The 20,542-nt window shown below is 35.8% G+C and overlaps 11 non-coding genes across 11 annotated transcripts; all 11 read left to right on the forward strand.

Moving 5' to 3' along the window:
- Positions 1-345: 345 nt before the first annotated feature.
- TRNAI-UAU (transfer RNA isoleucine (anticodon UAU)) lies at positions 346-438 on the forward strand. The gene is given in 2 exon segments: positions 346-383; positions 403-438. It is a non-coding gene; the product is annotated as a tRNA-Ile (tRNA).
- Positions 439-5,831: 5,393 nt separating this feature from the next.
- Positions 5,832-5,924, forward strand: TRNAI-UAU (transfer RNA isoleucine (anticodon UAU)). The gene is given in 2 exon segments: positions 5,832-5,869; positions 5,889-5,924. It is a non-coding gene; the product is annotated as a tRNA-Ile (tRNA).
- An 811-nt stretch (positions 5,925-6,735) lies between these two features.
- Positions 6,736-6,828, forward strand: TRNAI-UAU (transfer RNA isoleucine (anticodon UAU)). Its single transcript is given in 2 exon segments — positions 6,736-6,773; positions 6,793-6,828. It is a non-coding gene; the product is annotated as a tRNA-Ile (tRNA).
- A 2,275-nt stretch (positions 6,829-9,103) lies between these two features.
- TRNAI-UAU (transfer RNA isoleucine (anticodon UAU)) lies at positions 9,104-9,196 on the forward strand. The gene is given in 2 exon segments: positions 9,104-9,141; positions 9,161-9,196. It is a non-coding gene; the product is annotated as a tRNA-Ile (tRNA).
- Positions 9,197-10,001: 805 nt separating this feature from the next.
- On the forward strand, positions 10,002-10,094 carry TRNAI-UAU (transfer RNA isoleucine (anticodon UAU)). The gene is given in 2 exon segments: positions 10,002-10,039; positions 10,059-10,094. It is a non-coding gene; the product is annotated as a tRNA-Ile (tRNA).
- A 1,714-nt stretch (positions 10,095-11,808) lies between these two features.
- TRNAI-UAU (transfer RNA isoleucine (anticodon UAU)) lies at positions 11,809-11,901 on the forward strand. Its single transcript is given in 2 exon segments — positions 11,809-11,846; positions 11,866-11,901. It is a non-coding gene; the product is annotated as a tRNA-Ile (tRNA).
- Positions 11,902-12,706: 805 nt separating this feature from the next.
- On the forward strand, positions 12,707-12,799 carry TRNAI-UAU (transfer RNA isoleucine (anticodon UAU)). The gene is given in 2 exon segments: positions 12,707-12,744; positions 12,764-12,799. It is a non-coding gene; the product is annotated as a tRNA-Ile (tRNA).
- Positions 12,800-13,610: 811 nt separating this feature from the next.
- TRNAI-UAU (transfer RNA isoleucine (anticodon UAU)) lies at positions 13,611-13,703 on the forward strand. The gene is given in 2 exon segments: positions 13,611-13,648; positions 13,668-13,703. It is a non-coding gene; the product is annotated as a tRNA-Ile (tRNA).
- Positions 13,704-14,504: 801 nt separating this feature from the next.
- Positions 14,505-14,597, forward strand: TRNAI-UAU (transfer RNA isoleucine (anticodon UAU)). Its single transcript is given in 2 exon segments — positions 14,505-14,542; positions 14,562-14,597. It is a non-coding gene; the product is annotated as a tRNA-Ile (tRNA).
- A 1,702-nt stretch (positions 14,598-16,299) lies between these two features.
- Positions 16,300-16,392, forward strand: TRNAI-UAU (transfer RNA isoleucine (anticodon UAU)). The gene is given in 2 exon segments: positions 16,300-16,337; positions 16,357-16,392. It is a non-coding gene; the product is annotated as a tRNA-Ile (tRNA).
- A 3,513-nt stretch (positions 16,393-19,905) lies between these two features.
- Positions 19,906-19,998, forward strand: TRNAI-UAU (transfer RNA isoleucine (anticodon UAU)). Its single transcript is given in 2 exon segments — positions 19,906-19,943; positions 19,963-19,998. It is a non-coding gene; the product is annotated as a tRNA-Ile (tRNA).
- Positions 19,999-20,542: the final 544 nt, after the last annotated feature.

Raw genomic sequence — 20,542 nt, forward strand, 5'->3', positions numbered from 1 at the left:
AGTCCCATATGGGGTGGAAGTCATTACAGCAAGTGTCTCATCACTAGAGTTGATATTTTATCCTTGCTTTAACTGTAAAACCTTCTTGCAGTGTTTAGCTTGTAAAACATGACCACAGAAGCTAAAATATGACATTAATTATGATAACATTGTTGTTGTTGTTGTTGTTGTTTTTTAAACCTTTTCTATCACCGTGGACAGCTTATTCAAGTGCCATCTGGCATGCATGTTCCTTTGTTGCTCATCATTCATCACCAAAAATGATTTTCTTTTTCAATTCTTATTACTGTACTGACTGTATTGAATAAAATCCACATCTAGCATAACCAATTAATGCTGCAAAGTGCTCCAGTGGTGCAATTGGTCAGCGCACGTTATTTATAAGACAGTATCTGTTGAGCAATGACGAGGTTGTGAGTTCAAGCCTCACCTGGAGCATCTTTGTATACCGCTTTTTTTCCTTTTCTTATGTCATTAGTCATTGATTATAAACTGCTACCTTAATATTTAATATGATATTACAAAGGATGGAAGAAAGAAAGAAAAAATACAAACATGATTGTGCATTTAAGTTGTCAGCACACATCTGCTTTGGTTCAAATGCACTGCATATCTTCCTTCAGTCAGCCAACAAAACAGCAATGGAAAATATTAACATACTGTTGGTAAAGCAGTTGCATCAAATAGATTTTCTGCAATATAGCATGATAATCCATACTGACAGCTCTGGATAGTACCAGCACATTTCTTGCTGGACTTGGTAATGCAAAGAACACAGTAAACAGCTTCACTTTTTCCTCAAAAATAAATAATTGACTATTAAAAACCTAACAGTCTTAAATAAGAACATCAGTAAGCACCACTGGCATAATGAATAAGTCACTGCCCTCCTAAGCCAGGGGGTCCAAGTCCCATATGGGGTGGAAGTCATTACAGCAAGTGTCTCATCACTAGAGTTGATATTTTATCCTTGCTTCAACTGTAAAACAGTCTTGCAGTGTTTAGCTTGTAAAAAATGACCACAGAGCTAAAATATGACATTAATTATGATAACATTGTTGTTGTTGTTGTTGTTTTTTAAACCTTTTCTATCACCGTGGACAGCTTATTCAAGTGCCATCTGGCATGCATGTTCCTTTGTGGCTCATCATTCATCACCAAAAATGATTTTCTTTTTCAATTCTTATGACTGTACTAATTGTATTGAATAAAATCCACATCTAGCATAACCAATTAATGCTGCAAAGTGCTCCAGTTGTGCAATTGGTCAGCGCACGTTATTTATAAGACAGTATCTGTTGAGCAATGCCGAGGTTGTGAGTTCAAGCCTCACCTGGAGCATCTTTGTATACTGCTTTTTTCCCTTTTCTTATGTCATTAGTCATTGATTATAAACTGCTACCTTAATATTTAATATGATATTACAAAGGATGGAAGAAAGAAAGAAAAAACACAAACATGATTGTGCATTTAAGTTGTCAGCACACATCTGCTTTGGTTCAAATGCACTGCATATCTTCCTTCAGTCAGCCAACAAAACAGCAATGGAAAAGATTAACATACTGTTGGTAAAGCAGTTGCATCAAATTGATTTTCTGCAATATAGCATGATAATCCATACTGACAGCTCTAGATAGTACCAGCACATTTCTTGCTGGACTTGGTAATGCAAAGAACACAGTAAACAGCTTCACTTTTTTTCAAAAATAAATAATTGACTATTAAAAACCTATCAGTCTTAAATAAGGACATCAGTAAGCACCACTGGCATAATGGATAAGGCACTGTTCTCCTAAGCCAGTGGTTGTGAATTTAAGTCCCGTCTCAGTTGGAAGTCATTACAGCAAGTGTCTCATCACTAGAGTTGATATTTTATCCTTGCTTCAACTGTAAAACAGTCTTGCAGTGTTTAGCTTGTAAAAAATGACCACAGAAGCTAAAATATGACATTAATTATGATAACATTGTTGTTATTGTTTTTTAAACCTTTTCTATCACCGTGGACAGCTTATTCAAGTGCCATCTGGCATGCATGTTCCTTTGTTGCTCATCATTTATCACCAAAAATGATTTTCTTTTTCAATTCTTATGACTGTACTGATTGTATTGAATAAAATCCACATCTAGCATAACCAACTAATGCTGCAAAGTGCTCCAGTGGCGCAATTGGTCAGTGCACGGTTCTTATAAGACAGAATCTGTTGAGCAATGCCGAGGTTGTGAGTTCAAGCCTCACCTGGAGCATATTGTATTTTTTTCCTTTTCTTATGTCATTAGTCATTGATTATAAACTGCTACCTTAATATTTAATATGATATTACAAAGGATGGAAGAAAGAAAGAAAAAACACAAACATGATTGTGCATTTAAGTTGTCAGCACACATCTGCTTTGGTTCAAATGCACTGCATATCTTCCTTCAGTCAGCCAACAAAACAGCAATGGAAAAGATTAACATACTGTTGGTTAAACAGTTGCATCAAATTGATTTTCTGCAATATAGCATGATAATCCATGACAGATCTGGATAGTACAAGCACATTTCTTGCTGGACTTGGTAATGCAAAGAACACAGTAAACAGCTTCACTTTTTCATCAAAAATAAATAATTGACTATTAAAAACCTAACAGTCTTAAATAAGAATATCAGTAAGCACCACTGGCATAATGGATAAGTCATTGCCCTCCTAAGCCAGGGGGTCCAAGTCCCATATGGGGTGGAAGTCATTACAGCAAGTGTCTCATCACTAGAGTTGATATTTTATCCTTGCTTCAACTGTAAAATAGTCTTGCAGTGTTTAGCTTGTAAAAAAATGACCACAGAAGCTAAAATATGACATTAATTATGATAACATTGTTGTTGTTGTTTTTTAAACCTTTTCTATCACCGTGGACAGCTTATTCAAGTGCCATCTGGCATGCATGTTCCTTTGTTGCTCCTCATTCATCACCAAAAATGATTTTCTTTTTCAATTCTTATGACTGTACTGATTGTATTGAATAAAATCCACATCTAGCATAACCAACTAATCCTGCAAAGTTCTCCAGTGGCGCAATTGGTCAGCGCGCGGTACTTATAAGATAGTATCTGTTGAGCAATGCCGAGGTTGTGAGTTCAAGCCTCACCTGGAGCATCTTTGTATACTGTTTTTTTTTTCCTTTTCTTATGTCATTAGTAATTGATTATAAACTGCTACCTTAATATTTAATATGATATTACAAAGGATGGAAGAAAGAAAGAAAAAACACAAACATGATTGTGCATTTAAGTTGTCAGCACACATCTGCTTTGGTTCAAATGCACTGCATATCTTCCTTCAGTCAGCCAACAAAACAGCAATGGAAAAGATTAACATACTGTTGGTAAAGCAGTTGCATCAAATTGATTTTCTGCAATATAGCATGATAATCCATACTGACAGCTCTGGATAGTACCAGCACATTTCTTGCTGGACTTGGCAATGCAAAGAACACAGTAAACAGCTTAACTTTTCTTCAAAAATAAATAATTGACTATTAAAAACCTATCAGTCTTAAATAAGGACATCAGTAAGCACCACTGGCATAATGGATAAGGCACTGTTCTCCTAAGCCAGTCGTTGTGGGTTTAAGTCCCATCTGAGTTGGAAGTCATTACAGCAAGTGGCATAATGGATAAGTCACTGCCCTCCTAAGCCACGGGGTCCAAGTCCCATATGGGGTGGAAGTCATTACAGCAAGTGTCTCATCACTAGAGTTGATATTTTATCCTTGCTTCAACTGTAAAACAGTCTTGCAGTGTTTAGCTTGTAAAAAATGACCACAGAAGCTAAAATATGACATTAATTATGATAACATTGTTGTTGTTGTTTTTTAAACCTTTTCTGTCACCGTGGACAGCTTATTCAAGTGCCATCTGGCATGCATGTTCCTTTGTTGCTCATCATTCATCACCAAAAATGATTTTCTTTTTCAATTCTTATGACTGTACTGATTGTATTGAATAAAATCCACATCTAGCATAACCAATTAATGCTGCAAAGAGCTCCAGTGGCGCAATTGGTCAGCACGCGGTACTTATAAGACAGTATCTGTTGAGCAATGCCGAGGTTGTGAGTTCAAGCCTCACCTAGAGTATCTTTGTATACTGTTTTTTTTCCTTTTCTTATGTCATAAGTCATTGATTATAAACTGCTACCTTAATATTTAATATGATATTACAAAGGATGGAAGAAAGAAAGCAAAAACACAAACATGATTGTGCATTTAAGTTGTCAGCACACATCTGCTTTGGTTCAAATGCACTGCATATCTTCCTTCAGTCAGCCAACAAAACAGCAATGGAAAAGATTAACATACTGTTGGTAAAGCAGTTGCATCAAATTGATTTTCTGCAATATAGCATGATAATCCATACTGACAGCTCTGAATAGTACCAGCACATTTCTTGCTGGACTTGGTAATGCAAAGAACACAGTAAACAGCTTCACTTTTTTTCAAAAATAAATAATTGACTATTAAAAACCTATCAGTCTTAAATAAGGACATCAGTAAGCACCATTGGCATAATGGATAAGGCACTGTACTCCTAAGCCAGTGGTTGTGGGTTTAAGTCCCTTCTGAGTTGGAAGTCATTACAGCAATTGTCTTATCACTTGAGTTGATATTTTATTCTTGCTTCAACTGTAAAACAGTCTTGCAGTGTTTAGCTTGTAAAAAATGACCACAGAAGCTAAAATATGTCATTAATTATGATAACATTGTTGTTGTTGTTGTTGTTGTTTTTTAAACCTTTTCTATCACCGTGGACAGCTTATTCAAGTGCCATCTGGCATGCATGTTTCTTTGTTGATCATCATTCATCACCAAAAATTATTTTCTTTTTCAATTCTTATGACTGTACTGATTGTATTGAATAAAATCCACATCTAGCATAACCAATTAATGCTGCAAAGTGCTCCAGTGGCGCAATTGGTCAGCGTGCGGAACTTATAAGACAGTATCTGTTGAGCAATGCCGAGGTTGTGAGTTCAAGCCTCACCTGGAGCATATTTGTATACTGTTTTTTTTTCCTTTTCTTATGTCATTAGTCATTGATTATAAACTGCTACCTTAATATTTAATATGATATTACAAAGGATGGAAGAAAGAAAGAAAAAACACAAACATGATTGTGCATTTAAGTTGTCAGCACACATCTGCTTTGGTTCAAATGCACTGCATATCTTCCTTCAGTCAGCCAACAAAACAGCAATGGAAAAGATTAACATACTGTTGGTAAAGCAGTTGCATCAAATTGATTTTCTGCAATATAGCATGATAATCCATACTGACAGCTCTGGATAGTAACAGCACATTTATTGCTGGACTTGTTAATGCAAAGAACACAGTAAACAGCTTCACTTTTTCCTCAAAAATAAATAATTGACTATTAAAAACCTAACAGTCTTAAATAAGAACATCAGTAAGCACCACTGGCATAATGGATAAGTCACTGCCCTCCTAAGACAGGGGTCCAAGTTCCATATGGGGTGGAAGTCATTACAGCAAGTGTCTCATCACTAGAATTGATATTTTATCCTTGCTTCGACTGTAAAACAGTCTTGCAGTGTTTAGCTTGCAAAAAATGACCACAGAAGCTAAAATATGACATTTATTATGATAACATTGTTGTTGTTTTTTTTAAACATTTTCTATCACCGTGGACATCTTATTTAAGTACCATCTGGCATGCATGTTCCTTTGTTGCTCATCATTTATCACCAAAAATGATTTTCTTTTTCAATTCTTATGACTGTACTGATTGCATTGAATAAAATCCACATCTAGCATAACCAATCAATGTTGCAAAGCGCTCCAGTGGCGCAATTGGTCAGCGCGCGGTACTTATAAGACAGTATCCATTGAGCAATGCCGAGATTGTGAGTTCAAGCCTCACCTGGAGCATCTTTGTATACTGTTTTTTTTTCCTTTTCTTATGTCATTAGTCATTGATTATAAACTGCTACCTTAATATTTAATATGATATTACAAAGGATGGAAGAAAGAAAGAAAAAACACAAACATGATTGTGCATTTAAGTTGTCAGCACACATCTGCTTTGGTTCAAATGCACTGCATATCTTCCTTCAGTCAGCCAACAAAACAGCAATGGAAAAGAATAACATACTGTTGGTAAAGCAGTTGCATCAAATTGATTTTCTGCAATATAGCATGATAATCCATACTGACAGCTCTGGATAGTACCTGCACATTTCTTGCTGGACTTGGTAATGCAAAGAACACAGTAAACAGCTTCAATTTTTTTTCAAAAATAAATAATTGACTATTAAAAACCTATCAGTCTTAAATAAGGACATCAGTAAGCACCACTGGCATAATGGATAAGGCACTGTACTCCTAATCCAGTGGTTGTGGGTTTAAGTCCCGTCTGAGTTGGAAGTCATTACAGCAAGTGTCTCATTAGTAGAGTTGATATTTTATCCTTGCTTCAACTGTAAAACAGTCTTGCAGTGTTTAGCTTGTAAAAAGTGACCACAGAAGCTAAAATATGACATTAATTATGATAACATTGTTGTTGTTGTTTTTTAAACCTTTTCTATCACCGTGGACAGCTTATTCAAGTGCTTCTAGCATGCATGTTCCTTTGTTGCTCATCATTCATCACCGAAAATGATTTTCATTTTCAATTCTTATGGTTGTACTGATTGTATTGAATAAAATCCACATCTAGCATAACCAATTAACGCTGCAAAGTGCTCCAGTGGCGCAATTGGTAAGCGCGCGGTACTTATAAGACAGTATCTGTTGAGCAATGCTGAGGTTGTGAGTTCAAGCCTCACCTGGAGCATCTTTGTATACTGTTTTTTTCCTTTTCTTATGTCATTAGTCATTGATTATAAACTGCTACCTTAATATTTAATATGATATTACAAAGGATGGAAGAAAGAAAGAAAAAACACAAACATGATTGTGCATTTAACTTGTCAGCACACATCTGCTTTGGTTCAAATGCACTGCATATCTTCCTTCAGTCAGCCAACAAAACAGCAATGGAAAAGATTAACATACTGTTGGTAAAGCAGTTGCATCAAATTGATTTTCTGCAATATAGCATGATAATCCATACTGACAGCTCTGGATAGTACCAGCACATTTCTTGCTGGACTTGGTAATGCAAAGAACACAGTAAACAGCTTCACTTTTTCCTCAAAAATAAATAATTGACTATTAAAAACCTAACAGTCTTAAATAAGAACATCAGTAAGTACCACTGCCATAATGGATAAGTCACTGCCCTCGTAAGCCAGAGGGTCCAAGTCCTATATGGGGTGGAAGTCATTACAGCAAGTGTCTCATCACTACAGTTGATATTTTATCCTTGCTTCAACTGTAAAACAGTCTTGCATTGTTTAGCTTGTAAAAAATGACCACAGAAGCTAAAATATGACATTAATTATGATAACATTGTTGTTGTTGTTTTTTAAACCTTTTCTATCACCGTGGACAGCTTATTCAAGTGCCATCTGGCATGCATGTTCCTTTGTTGCTCATCATTCATTACCAAAAATGATTTTTTTTTCCCAATTCTTTTTTTTCCCAACAAAACAGCAATGGAAAAGATTAACATACTGTTGGTAAAGCAGTTGCATCAAATTGATTTTCTGCAATATAGCATGATAATCCATACTGACAGCTCTGGATAGTACCAGCACATTACTTGCTGGACTTGGTAATGCAAAGAACACAGTAAACAGCTTCATATTTTTTCAAAAAATAAATAATTGACTATTAAAAACCTATCAGTCTTAAATAAGGGCATCAGTAAGCACCACTGGCATAATGGATAAGGCACTGTTCTCCTAAGCCAGTGGTTGTGGGTTTAAGTCCCGTCTGAGTTGGAAGTCATTACAGCAAGTGTCTCATCGCTAGAGTTGATATTTTATCCTTGCTTCAACTGTAAAACAGTCTTGCAGTGTTTAGCTTGTAAAAAGTGACCACAGAAGCTAAAATATGACATTAATTATGATAACATTGTTGTTGTTGTTTTTTAAACCTTTTCTATCACTGTGGACAGCTTATTCAAGTGCCATCTGGCATGCATGTTCCTTTGTTGCTCATCATTCATCACCAAAAATTATTTTCTTTTTCAATTCTTATGACTGTACTGATTGTATTGAATAAAATCCACATCTAGCATAACCAATTAATGCTGCAAAGAGCTCCAGTGGCGCAATTGGTCAGCACGAGGTACTTATAAGACAGTATCTGTTGAGCAATGCCGAGGTTGTGAGTTCAAGCCTCACCTGGAGCATCTTTGTATACTGTTTTTTTTTCCTTTTCTTATGTCATTAGTCATTGATTATAAACTGCTACCTTAATATTTAATATGATATTACAAAGGATGGAAGAAAGAAAGAAAAAACACAAACATGATTGTGCATTTAAGTTGTCAGCACACATCTGCTTTGGTTCAAATGCACTGCATATCTTCCTTCAGTCAGCCAACAAAACAGCAATGGAAAAGAATAACATACTGTTGGTAAAGCAGTTGCATCAAATTGATTTTCTGCAATATAGCATGATAATCCATACTGACAGCTCTGGATAGTACCTGCACATTTCTTGCTGGACTTGGTAATGCAAAGAACACAGTAAACAGCTTCAATTTTTTTTCAAAAATAAATAATTGACTATTAAAAACCTATCAGTCTTAAATAAGGACATCAGTAAGCACCACTGGCATAATGGATAAGGCACTGTACTCCTAATCCAGTGGTTGTGGGTTTAAGTCCCGTCTGAGTTGGAAGTCATTACAGCAAGTGTCTCATCAGTAGAGTTGATATTTTATCCTTGCTTCAACTGTAAAACAGTCTTGCAGTGTTTAGCTTGTAAAAAGTGACCACAGAAGCTAAAATATGACATTAATTATGATAACATTGTTGTTGTTGTTTTTTAAACCTTTTCTATCACCGTGGACAGCTTATTCAAGTGCTTCTAGCATGCATGTTCCTTTGTTGCTCATCATTCATCACCGAAAATGATTTTCATTTTCAATTCTTATGGTTGTACTGATTGTATTGAATAAAATCCACATCTAGCATAACCAATTAACGCTGCAAAGTGCTCCAGTGGCGCAATTGGTAAGCGCGCGGTACTTATAAAACAGTATCTGTTGAGCAATGCTGAGGTTGTGAGTTCAAGCCTCACCTGGAGCATCTTTGTATACTGTTTTTTTCCTTTTCTTATGTCATTAGTCATTGATTATAAACTGCTACCTTAATATTTAATATGATATTACAAAGGATGGAAGAAAGAAAGAAAAAACACAAACATGATTGTGCATTTAACTTGTCAGCACACATCTGCTTTGGTTCAAATGCACTGCATATCTTCCTTCAGTCAGCCAACAAAACAGCAATGGAAAAGATTAACATACTGTTGGTAAAGCAGTTGCATCAAATTGATTTTCTGCAATATAGCATGATAATCCATACTGACAGCTCTGGATAGTACCAGCACATTTCTTGCTGGACTTGGTAATGCAAAGAACACAGTAAACAGCTTCACTTTTTCCTCAAAAATAAATAATTGACTATTAAAAACCTAACAGTCTTAAATAAGAACATCAGTAAGTACCACTGCCATAATGGATAAGTCACTGCCCTCGTAAGCCAGAGGGTCCAAGTCCTATATGGGGTGGAAGTCATTACAGCAAGTGTCTCATCACTACAGTTGATATTTTATCCTTGCTTCAACTGTAAAACAGTCTTGCATTGTTTAGCTTGTAAAAAATGACCACAGAAGCTAAAATATGACATTAATTATGATAACATTGTTGTTGTTGTTTTTTAAACCTTTTCTATTACCGTGGACAGCTTATTCAAGTGCCATCTGGCATGCATGTTCCTTTGTTGCTCATCATTCATTACCAAAAATGATTTTTTTTTCCCAATTCTTATGACTGTACTGATTGTATTAAATAAAATCCACATCTAGCATAACCAATCAATGCTGCAAAGTGCTCCAGTGGCGCAATTGGTCAGCGCGTGGTACTTATAAGACAGTATCTGTTGAGCAATGCTGAGGTTGTGAGTTCAAGCCTCACCTGGAGCAACTTTGTATACTGTTTTTTTCCTTTTCTTATGTCATTAGTCATTGATTATAAACTGCTACCTTAATATTTAATATGATATTACAAAGGATGGAAGAAAGAAAGAAAAAACACAAACATGTTAGTGCATTTAAGTTGTCAGCACACATCTGCTTTGGTTCAAATGCACTGCATATCTTCCTTCAGTCAGCCAACAAAACAGCAATGGAAAAGATTAACATACTGTTGGTAAAGCAGTTGCCTCAAATTGATTTTCTGCAATATAGCATGATAATCCATACTGACAGCTCTGGATAGTACCAGCACATTACTTGCTGGACTTGGTAATGCAAAGAACACAGTAAACAGCTTCATATTTTTTCAAAAAATAAATAATTGACTATTAAAAACCTATCAGTCTTAAATAAGGGCATCAGTAAGCACCACTGGCATAATGGATAAGGCACTGTTCTCCTAAGCCAGTGGTTGTGGGTTTAAGTCCCGTCTGAGTTGGAAGTCATTACAGCAAGTGTCTCATCGCTAGAGTTGATATTTTATCCTTGCTTCAACTGTAAAACAGTCTTGCAGTGTTTAGCTTGTAAAAAGTGACCACAGAAGCTAAAATATGACATTAATTATGATAACATTGTTGTTGTTGTTTTTTAAACCTTTTCTATCACCGTGGACAGCTTATTCAAGTGCCATCTGGCATGCATGTTCCTTTGTTGCTCATCATTCATCACCAAAAATTATTTTCTTTTTCAATTCTTATGACTGTACTGATTGTATTGAATAAAATCCACATCTAGCATAACCAATTAATGCTGCAAAGAGCTCCAGTGGCGCAATTGGTCAGCACGAGGTACTTATAAGACAGTATCTGTTGAGCAATGCCGAGGTTGTGAGTTCAAGCCTCACCTGGAGCATCTTTGTATACTGTTTTTTTTTCCTTTTCTTATGTCATTAGTCATTGATTATAAACTGCTACCTTAATATTTAATATGATATTACAAAGGATGGAAGAAAGAAAGAAAAAACACAAACGTGATTGTGCATTTAAGTTGTCAGCACACATCTGCTTTGGTTCAAATGCACTGCATATCTTCCTTCAGTCAGCCAACAAAACAGCAATGGAAAAGAATAACATACTGTTGGTAAAGCAGTTGCATCAAATTGATTTTCTGCAATATAGCATGATAATCCATACTGACAGCTCTGGATAGTACCTGCACATTTCTTGCTGGACTTGGTAATGCAAAGAACACAGTAAACAGCTTCAATTTTTTTTCAAAAATAAATAATTGACTATTAAAAACCTATCAGTCTTAAATAAGGACATCAGTAAGCACCACTGGCATAATGGATAAGGCACTGTACTCCTAATCCAGTGGTTGTGGGTTTAAGTCCTGTCTGAGTTGGAAGTCATTACAGCAAGTGTCTCATCAGTAGAGTTGATATTTTATCCTTGCTTCAACTGTAAAACAGTCTTGCAGTGTTTAGCTTGTAAAAAGTGACCACAGAAGCTAAAATATGACATTAATTATGATAACATTGTTGTTGTTGTTTTTTAAACCTTTTCTATCACCGTGGACAGCTTATTCAAGTGCTTCTAGCATGCATGTTCCTTTGTTGCTCATCATTCATCACCGAAAATGATTTTCATTTTCAATTCTTATGGTTGTACTGATTGTATTGAATAAAATCCACATCTAGCATAACCAATTAATGCTGCAAAGTGCTCCAGTGGCGCAATTGGTAAGCGCGCGGTACTTATAAGACAGTATCTGTTGAGCAATGCTGAGGTTGTGAGTTCAAGCCTCACCTGGAGCATCTTTGTATACTGTTTTTTTCCTTTTCTTATGTCATTAGTCATTGATTATAAACTGCTACCTTAATATTTAATATGATATTACAAAGGATGGAAGAAAGAAAGAAAAAACACAAACATGATTGTGCATTTAACTTGTCAGCACACATCTGCTTTGGTTCAAATGCACTGCATATCTTCCTTCAGTCAGCCAACAAAACAGCAATGGAAAAGATTAACATACTGTTGGTAAAGCAGTTGCATCAAATTGATTTTCTGCAATATAGCATGATAATCCATACTGACAGCTCTGGATAGTACCAGCACATTTCTTGCTGGACTTGGTAATGCAAAGAACACAGTAAACAGCTTCACTTTTTCCTCAAAAATAAATAATTGACTATTAAAAACCTAACAGTCTTAAATAAGAACATCAGTAAGTACCACTGCCATAATGGATAAGTCACTGCCCTCGTAAGCCAGAGGGTCCAAGTCCTATATGGGGTGGAAGTCATTACAGCAAGTGTCTCATCACTACAGTTGATATTTTATCCTTGCTTCAACTGTAAAACAGTCTTGCATTGTTTAGCTTGTAAAAAATGACCACAGAAGCTAAAATATGACATTAATTATGATAACATTGTTGTTGTTGTTTTTTAAACCTTTTCTATTACCGTGGACAGCTTATTCAAGTGCCATCTGGCATGCATGTTCCTTTGTTGCTCATCATTCATTACCAAAAATGATTTTTTTTTCCCAATTCTTATGACTGTACTGATTGTATTAAATAAAATCCACATCTAGCATAACCAATCAATGCTGCAAAGTGCTCCAGTGGCGCAATTGGTCAGCGCGTGGTACTTATAAGACAGTATCTGTTGAGCAATGCTGAGGTTGTGAGTTCAAGCCTCACCTGGAGCAACTTTGTATACTGTTTTTTTCCTTTTCTTATGTCATTAGTCATTGATTATAAACTGCTACCTTAATATTTAATATGATATTACAAAGGATGGAAGAAAGAAAGAAAAAACACAAACATGTTAGTGCATTTAAGTTGTCAGCACACATCTGCTTTGGTTCAAATGCACTGCATATCTTCCTTCAGTCAGCCAACAAAACAGCAATGGAAAAGATTAACATACTGTTGGTAAAGCAGTTGCCTCAAATTGATTTTCTGCAATATAGCATGATAATCCATACTGACAGCTCTGGATAGTACCAGCACATTACTTGCTGGACTTGGTAATGCAAAGAACACAGTAAACAGCTTCATATTTTTTCAAAAAATAAATAATTGACTATTAAAAACCTATCAGTCTTAAATAAGGGCATCAGTAAGCACCACTGGCATAATGGATAAGGCACTGTTCTCCTAAGCCAGTGGTTGTGGGTTTAAGTCCCGTCTGAGTTGGAAGTCATTACAGCAAGTGTCTCATCGCTAGAGTTGATATTTTATCCTTGCTTCAACTGTAAAACAGTCTTGCAGTGTTTAGCTTGTAAAAAGTGACCACAGAAGCTAAAATATGACATTAATTATGATAACATTGTTGTTGTTGTTTTTTAAACCTTTTCTATCACCGTGGACAGCTTATTCAAGTGCCATCTGGCATGCATGTTCCTTTGTTGCTCATCATTCATTACCAAAAATGATTTTTTTTTCCCAATTCTTATGACTGTACTGATTGTATTAAATAAAATCCACATCTAGCATAACCAATCAATGCTGCAAAGTGCTCCAGTGGCGCAATTGGTCAGCGCGTGGTACTTATAAGACAGTATCTGTTGAGCAATGCTGAGGTTGTGAGTTCAAGCCTCACCTGGAGCAACTTTGTATACTGTTTTTTTCCTTTTCTTATGTCATTAGTCATTGATTATAAACTGCTACCTTAATATTTAATATGATATTACAAAGGATGGAAGAAAGAAAGAAAAAACACAAACATGATAGTGCATTTAAGTTGTCAGCACACATCTGCTTTGGTTCAAATGCACTGCATATCTTCCTTCAGTCAGCCAACAAAACAGCAATGGAAAAGATTAACATACTGTTGGTAAAGCAGTTGCATCAAATTGATTTTCTGCAATATAGCATGATAATCCATACTGACAGCTCTGGATAGTACCAGCACATTTCATGCTGGACTTGGTAATGCAAAGAACACAGTAAACAGCTTCACTTTTTCCTCAAAAATAAATAATTGACTATTAAAAACCTAACAGTCTTAAATAAGAACATCAGTAAGTACCACTGCCATAATGGATAAGTCACTGCCCTCGTAAGCCAGGGGGTCCAAGTCCTATATGGGGTGGAAGTCATTACAGCAAGTGTCTCATCACTAGAGTTGATATTTTATCCTTGCTTCAACTGTAAAACAGTCTTGCAGTGTTTAGCTTGTAAAAAATGACCACAGAAGCTAAAATATGACATTAATTATGATAACATTGTTGTTGTTTTTTAAACCTTTTCTATCACCGTGGACAGCTTATTCAAGTGCCATCTGGCATGCATGTTCCTTTGTTGCTCATCATTCATCACCAAAAATGATTTTCTTTTTCAATTCTTATGACTGTACTGATTGTATTGAATAAAATCCACATCTAGCATAACCAATTAATGCTGCAAAGAGCTCCAGTGGCGCAATTGGTCAGCGCGCGGTACTTATAAGACAGTATCTGTTGAGCAATGCCGAGGTTGTGAGTTCAAACCTCACCTGGAGCATCTTTGTATACTGTTTTTTTCCTTTTCTTATGTCATAAGTCATTGATTATAAACTGCTACCTTAATATTTAATATGATATTACAAAGGATGGAAGAAAGAAAGCAAAAACACAAACATGATTGTGCATTTAAGTTGTCAGCACACATCTGCTTTGGTTCAAATGCACTGCATATCTTCCTTCAGTCAGCCAACAAAACAGCAATGGAAAAGATTAACATACTATTGGTAAAGCAGTTGCATCAAATTGATTTTCTGCAATATAGCATGATAATCCATACTGACAGCTCTGAATAGTACCAGCACATTTCTTGCTGTACTTGGTAATGCAAAGAACACAGTAAACAGCTTCACTTTTTCCTCAAAAATAAATAATTGACTATTAAAAACCTAACAGTCTTAAATAAGAACATCAGTAAGCACCACTGGCATAATGGATAAGTCACTGCCCTCCTAAGACAGGGGGTCCAAGTTCCATATGGGGTGGAAGTCATTACAGCAAGTGTCTCATCACTAGAGTTGATATTTTATCCTTGCTTCAACTGTAAAACAGTCTTGCAGTGTTTAGCTTGCAAAAAATGACCACAGAAGCTAAAATATGACATTTATTATGATAACATTGTTGTTGTTTTTTTTAAACATTTTCTATCACTGTGGACAGCTTATTTAAGTACAATCTGGCATGCATGTTCCTTTGTTGCTCATCATTCATCACCAAAAATGATTTTTTTTTTTCAATTCTTATGACTGTACTGATTGCATTGAATAAAATCCACATCTAGCATAACCAAACAATGTTGCAAAGCGCTCCAGTGGCGCAATTGGTCAGCGGGCGGTACTTATAAGACAGTATCTGTTGAGCAATGCCGCGGTTGTGAGTTCAAGCCTCCCCTGGAGAATCTTTGTATACTGTTTTTTTTCCTTATCTTATGTCATTAGTCATTGATTATAAACTGGTAGCCTTAATATTTAATATGATATTACAAAGGATGGAAGAAAGAAAGAAAACACACAAACATGATTGTGCATTTAAGTTGTCAGCACACATCTGCTTTGGTTCAAATGCACTGCATATCTTCCTTCAGTCAGCCAACAAAACAGCAATGGAAAAGAATAACATACTGTTGGTAAAGCAGTTGCATCAAATTGATTTTCTGCAATATAGCATGATAATCCATACTGACAGCTCTGAATAGTACCAGCACATTTCTTGCTGTACTTGGTAATGCAAAGAACACAGTAAACAGCTTCACATTTTCCTCAAAAATAAATAATTGACTATTAAAAACCTAACAGTCTTAAATAAGAACATCAGTAAGCACCACTGGCATAATGGATAAGTCACTGCCCTCCTAAGACAGGGGGTCCAAGTTCCATATGGGGTGGAAGTCATTACAGCAAGTGTCTCATCACTAGAGTTGATATGTTATCCTTGCTTCAACTGTAAAACAGTCTTGCAGTGTTTAGCTTGCAAAAAATGACCACAGAAGCTAAAATATGACATTTATTATGATAACATTGTTGTTGTTTTTTTTAAACATTTTCTATCACTGTGGACAGCTTATTTAAGTACAATCTGGCATGCATGTTCCTTTGTTGCTCATCATTCATCACCAAAAATGATTTTTTTTTCCAATTCTTATGACTGTACTGATTGCATTGAATAAAATCCACATCTAGCATAACCAAACAATGTTGCAAAGCGCTCCAGTGGCGCAATTGGTCAGCGCGCGGTACTTATAAGACAGTATCTGTTGAGCAATGCCGAGGTTGTGAGTTCAAGCCTCACCTGGAGAATCTTTGTATACTGTTTTTTTTCCTTATCTTATGTCATTGATTATAAACTGGTAGCCTTCATATTTAATATGATATTACAAAGGATGGAAGAAAGAAAGAAAACACACAAACATGATTGTGCATTTAAGTTGTCAGCACACATCTGCTTTGGTTCAAATGCACTGCATATCTTCCTTCAGTCAGCCAACAAAACAGCAATGGAAAAGAATAACATACTGTTGGTAAAGCAGTTGCATCAAATTGATTTTCTGCAATATAGCAAGATAATCCATACTGACAGCTCTGGATAGTACCAGCACATTTCTTGCTGGACTTGGTAATGCAAAGAACACAGTAAACAGCTTCAAATTTTTTTTTTAAATAAATAATTGACTATTAAAACCCTATCAGTCTTAAATAAGGACTTCAGTAAGCACCACTGGCATAATGGATAAGGCACTGCCCTCCTAAGCCAGGGGGTCCAAGTCCCATATGGGGTGGAAGTCATTACAGCAAGTGTCTCATCACTAGAGTTGATATTTTATCCTTGCTTCAACTGTAAAACAGTCTTGCAGTGTTTAGCTTGTAAAAAATGACCACAGAAGCTAAAATATGACATTAATTATGATAACATTGTTGTTGTTGTTTTTTAAACCTTTTCTATCACCGTGGATAGCTTATTCAAGTGCCATCTGGCATGCATGTTTCTTTGTTGCTCATCATTCATCACCAAAAATGATTTTCTTTTTCAATTCTTATGACTGTACTGATTGTATTAAATAAAATCCACATCTAGCATAACCAATTAATGCTGCAAAGTGCTCCAGTGACTCAATTGGTCAGCGTGCGGTAGTTATAAGACAGTATCTGTTGAGCAATGCCGAGGTTGTGAGTTCAAGCCTCACCTGGAGCATCTTTGTATACTGTTTTTTTTTCCTTTTCTTATGTCATTAGTCATTGATTATAAACTGCTACCTTAATATTTAATATGATATTACAAAGGATGGAAGAAAGAAAGAAAAAACACAAACATGATTGTGCATTTAAGTTGTCAGCACACATCTGCTTTGGTTCAAATGCACTGCATATCTTCCTTCAGTCAGCCAACAAAACAGCAATGGAAAAGATTAACATACTGTTGGTAAAGCAGTTGCATCAAATTGATTTTCTGCAATATAGCATGATAATCCATACTGACAGCTCTGGATAGTACCAGCACATTTCTTGCTGGACTTGGTAATGCAAAGAACACAGTAAACAGCTTCACTTTTTCCTCAAAAATAAATAATTGACTATTAAAAACCTAACAGTCTTAAATAAGAACATCAGTAAGCACCACTGGCATAATGGATAAGTCACTGCCCTCCTAAGACAGGGGTCCAAGTTCCATATGGGGTGGAAGTCATTACAGCAAGTGTCTCATCACTAGAATTGATATTTTATCCTTGCTTCGACTGTAAAACAGTCTTGCAGTGTTTAGCTTGCAAAAAATTACCACAGAAGCTAAAATATGACATTTATTATGATAACATTGTTGTTGTTTTTTTTAAACATTTTCTATCACCGTGGACATCTTATTTAAGTACCATCTGGCATGCATGTTCCTTTGTTGCTCATCATTCATCACCAAAAATGATTTTCTTTTTCAATTCTTATGACTGTACTGATTGCATTGAATAAAATCCACATCTAGCATAACCAATCAATGTTACAAAGCGCTCCAGTGGCGCAATTGGTCAGCGCGCGGTACTTATAAGACAGAATCTGTTGAGCAATGCCGAGGTTGTAAGTTCAAGCCTCACCTGGAGAATCTTTGTATTCTGTTTTTTTTCCTTTTCTTATGTCATTAGTCATTGATTATAAACTGGTAGCCTTAATATTTAATATGATATTACAAAGGATGGAAGAAAGAAAGAAAACACAAAAACATGACTGTGCATTTAAGTTGTCAGCACACATCTGCTTTGGTTCAAATGCACTGCATATCTTCCTTCAGTCAGCCAACAAAACAGCAATGGAAAAGAATAACATACTGTTGGTAAAGCAGTTGCATCAAATTGATTTTCTGCAATATAGCAAGATAATCCATACTGACAGCTCTGGATAGTACCAGCACATTTCTTGCTGGACTTGGTAATGCAAAGAACACAGTAAACAGCTTCAAAAAAATTTTTAAATAAATAATTGACTATTAAAACCCTATCAGTCTTAAATAAGAACTTCAGTAAGCACCACTGGCATAATGGATAAGGCACTGTTCTCCTAAACCAGTGGTTGTGGGTTTAAGTCCCGTCTGAGTTGGAAGTCATTACAGCAAGTGTCTCATCACTAGAGTTGATATTTTATCCTTGCTTCAACTGTAAAACAGTCTTGCAGTGTTTAGCTTGTAAAAAATTACCACAGAAGCTAAAATATGACATTAATTATGATAACATTGTTGTTGTTGTTGTTGTTTTTTAAACCTTTTCTATCACAGTGGACAGCTTATTCAAGTGCCATCTGGCATGCATGTTCCTTTGTTGCTCATCATTCATCACCAAAAATGATTTTTTTTTCCAATTCTTATGACTGTACTGATTGTATTAAATAAAATCCACATCTAGCATTACCAGTCAATGCTGCAAAGTACTCCAGTGGCGCAATTGGTCAGCTCGTGGTACTTATAAGACAGTATCTGTTGAGCAATGCCGAGGTTGTGAGTTCAAGCCTCACCTGGAGCATCTTTGTATACTGTTTTTTTCCTTTTCTTATGTCATTAGTCATTGATTATAAACTGCTACCTTAATATTTAATATGATATTACAAAGGATGGAAGAAAGAAAGAAAGAAAAAACACAAACATGATAGTGCATTTAAGTTGTCAGCACACATCTGCTTTGGTTCAAATGCACTGCATATCTTCCTTCAGTCAGCCAACAAAACAGCAATGGAAAAGATTAACATACTGTTGGTAAAGCAGTTGCATCAAATTGATTTTCTGCAATATAGCATGATAATCCATACTGACAGCTCTGGATAATACCAGCACATTTCTTGCTGGACTTGGTAATGCAAAGAACACAGTAAACAGCTTCATATTTTTTCAAAAAATAAATAATTGACTATTAAAAACCTATCAGTCTTAAATAAGGACATCAGTAAGCACCACTGGAATAATGAATAAGGCACTGTTCTCCTAAGCCAGTGGTTGTGGGTTTAAGTCCCATCTGAGTTGGAAGTCATTACAGCAAGTGTCTCATCACTAGAGTTGATATTTTATCCTTGCTTCAACTGTAAAACAGTCTTGCAGTGTTTAGCTTGTAAAAAGTGACCACAGAAGCTAAAATATGACATTAATTATGATAACATTGTTGTTGATGTTTTTTAAACCTTTTCTATCACTGTGGACAGCTTATTCAAGTGCCATCTGGCATGCATGTTCCTTTGTTGCTCATCATTCATCACCAAAAATGATTTTCTTTTTCAATTCTTATGACTGTACTGATTGTATTGAATAAAATCCACATCTAGCATAACCAATTAATGCTACAAAGAGCTCCAGTGGCACAATTGGTCAGCGCGCGGTACTTATAAGACAGTATCTGTTGAGCAATGCCGAGGTTGTGAGTTCAAGCCTCACCTGGAGCATCTTTGTATACTGTTTTTTTTCCTTTTCTTATGTCATAAGTCATTGATTATAAACTGCTACCTTAATATTTAATATGATATTACAAAGGATGGAAGAAAGAAAGAAAAAACACAGTGCATTTAAGTTGTCAGCACACATCTGCTTTGGTTCAAATGCACTGCATATCTTCCTTCAGTCAGCCAACAAAACAGCAATGGAAAAGATTAACATACTGTTGGTAAAGCAGTTGCATCAAATTGATTTTCTGCAATATAGCATGATAATCCATACTGACAGCTCTGGATAGTACCAGCACATTTCTTGCTGGACTTGGTAATGCAAAGAACACAGTAAACAGCTTCATATTTTTTCAAAAAATAAATAATTGACTATTAAAAACCTATCAGTCTTAAATAAGGACATCAGTAAGCATCACTGGCATAATGGATAAGGCACTGTTCTCCTAAGCCAGTGGTTGTGGGTTTAAGTCCCGTCTGAGTTGGAAGTCATTATAGCAAGTGTCTCATCAGTAGAGTTGATATTTTATCCTTGCTTCAACTGTAA

The sequence above is a fragment of the Pseudophryne corroboree genome, unplaced genomic scaffold, assembly GCF_028390025.1.
Source record: "Pseudophryne corroboree isolate aPseCor3 unplaced genomic scaffold, aPseCor3.hap2 scaffold_1422, whole genome shotgun sequence".
NCBI classification, from domain to species: domain Eukaryota; kingdom Metazoa; phylum Chordata; class Amphibia; order Anura; family Myobatrachidae; genus Pseudophryne; species Pseudophryne corroboree.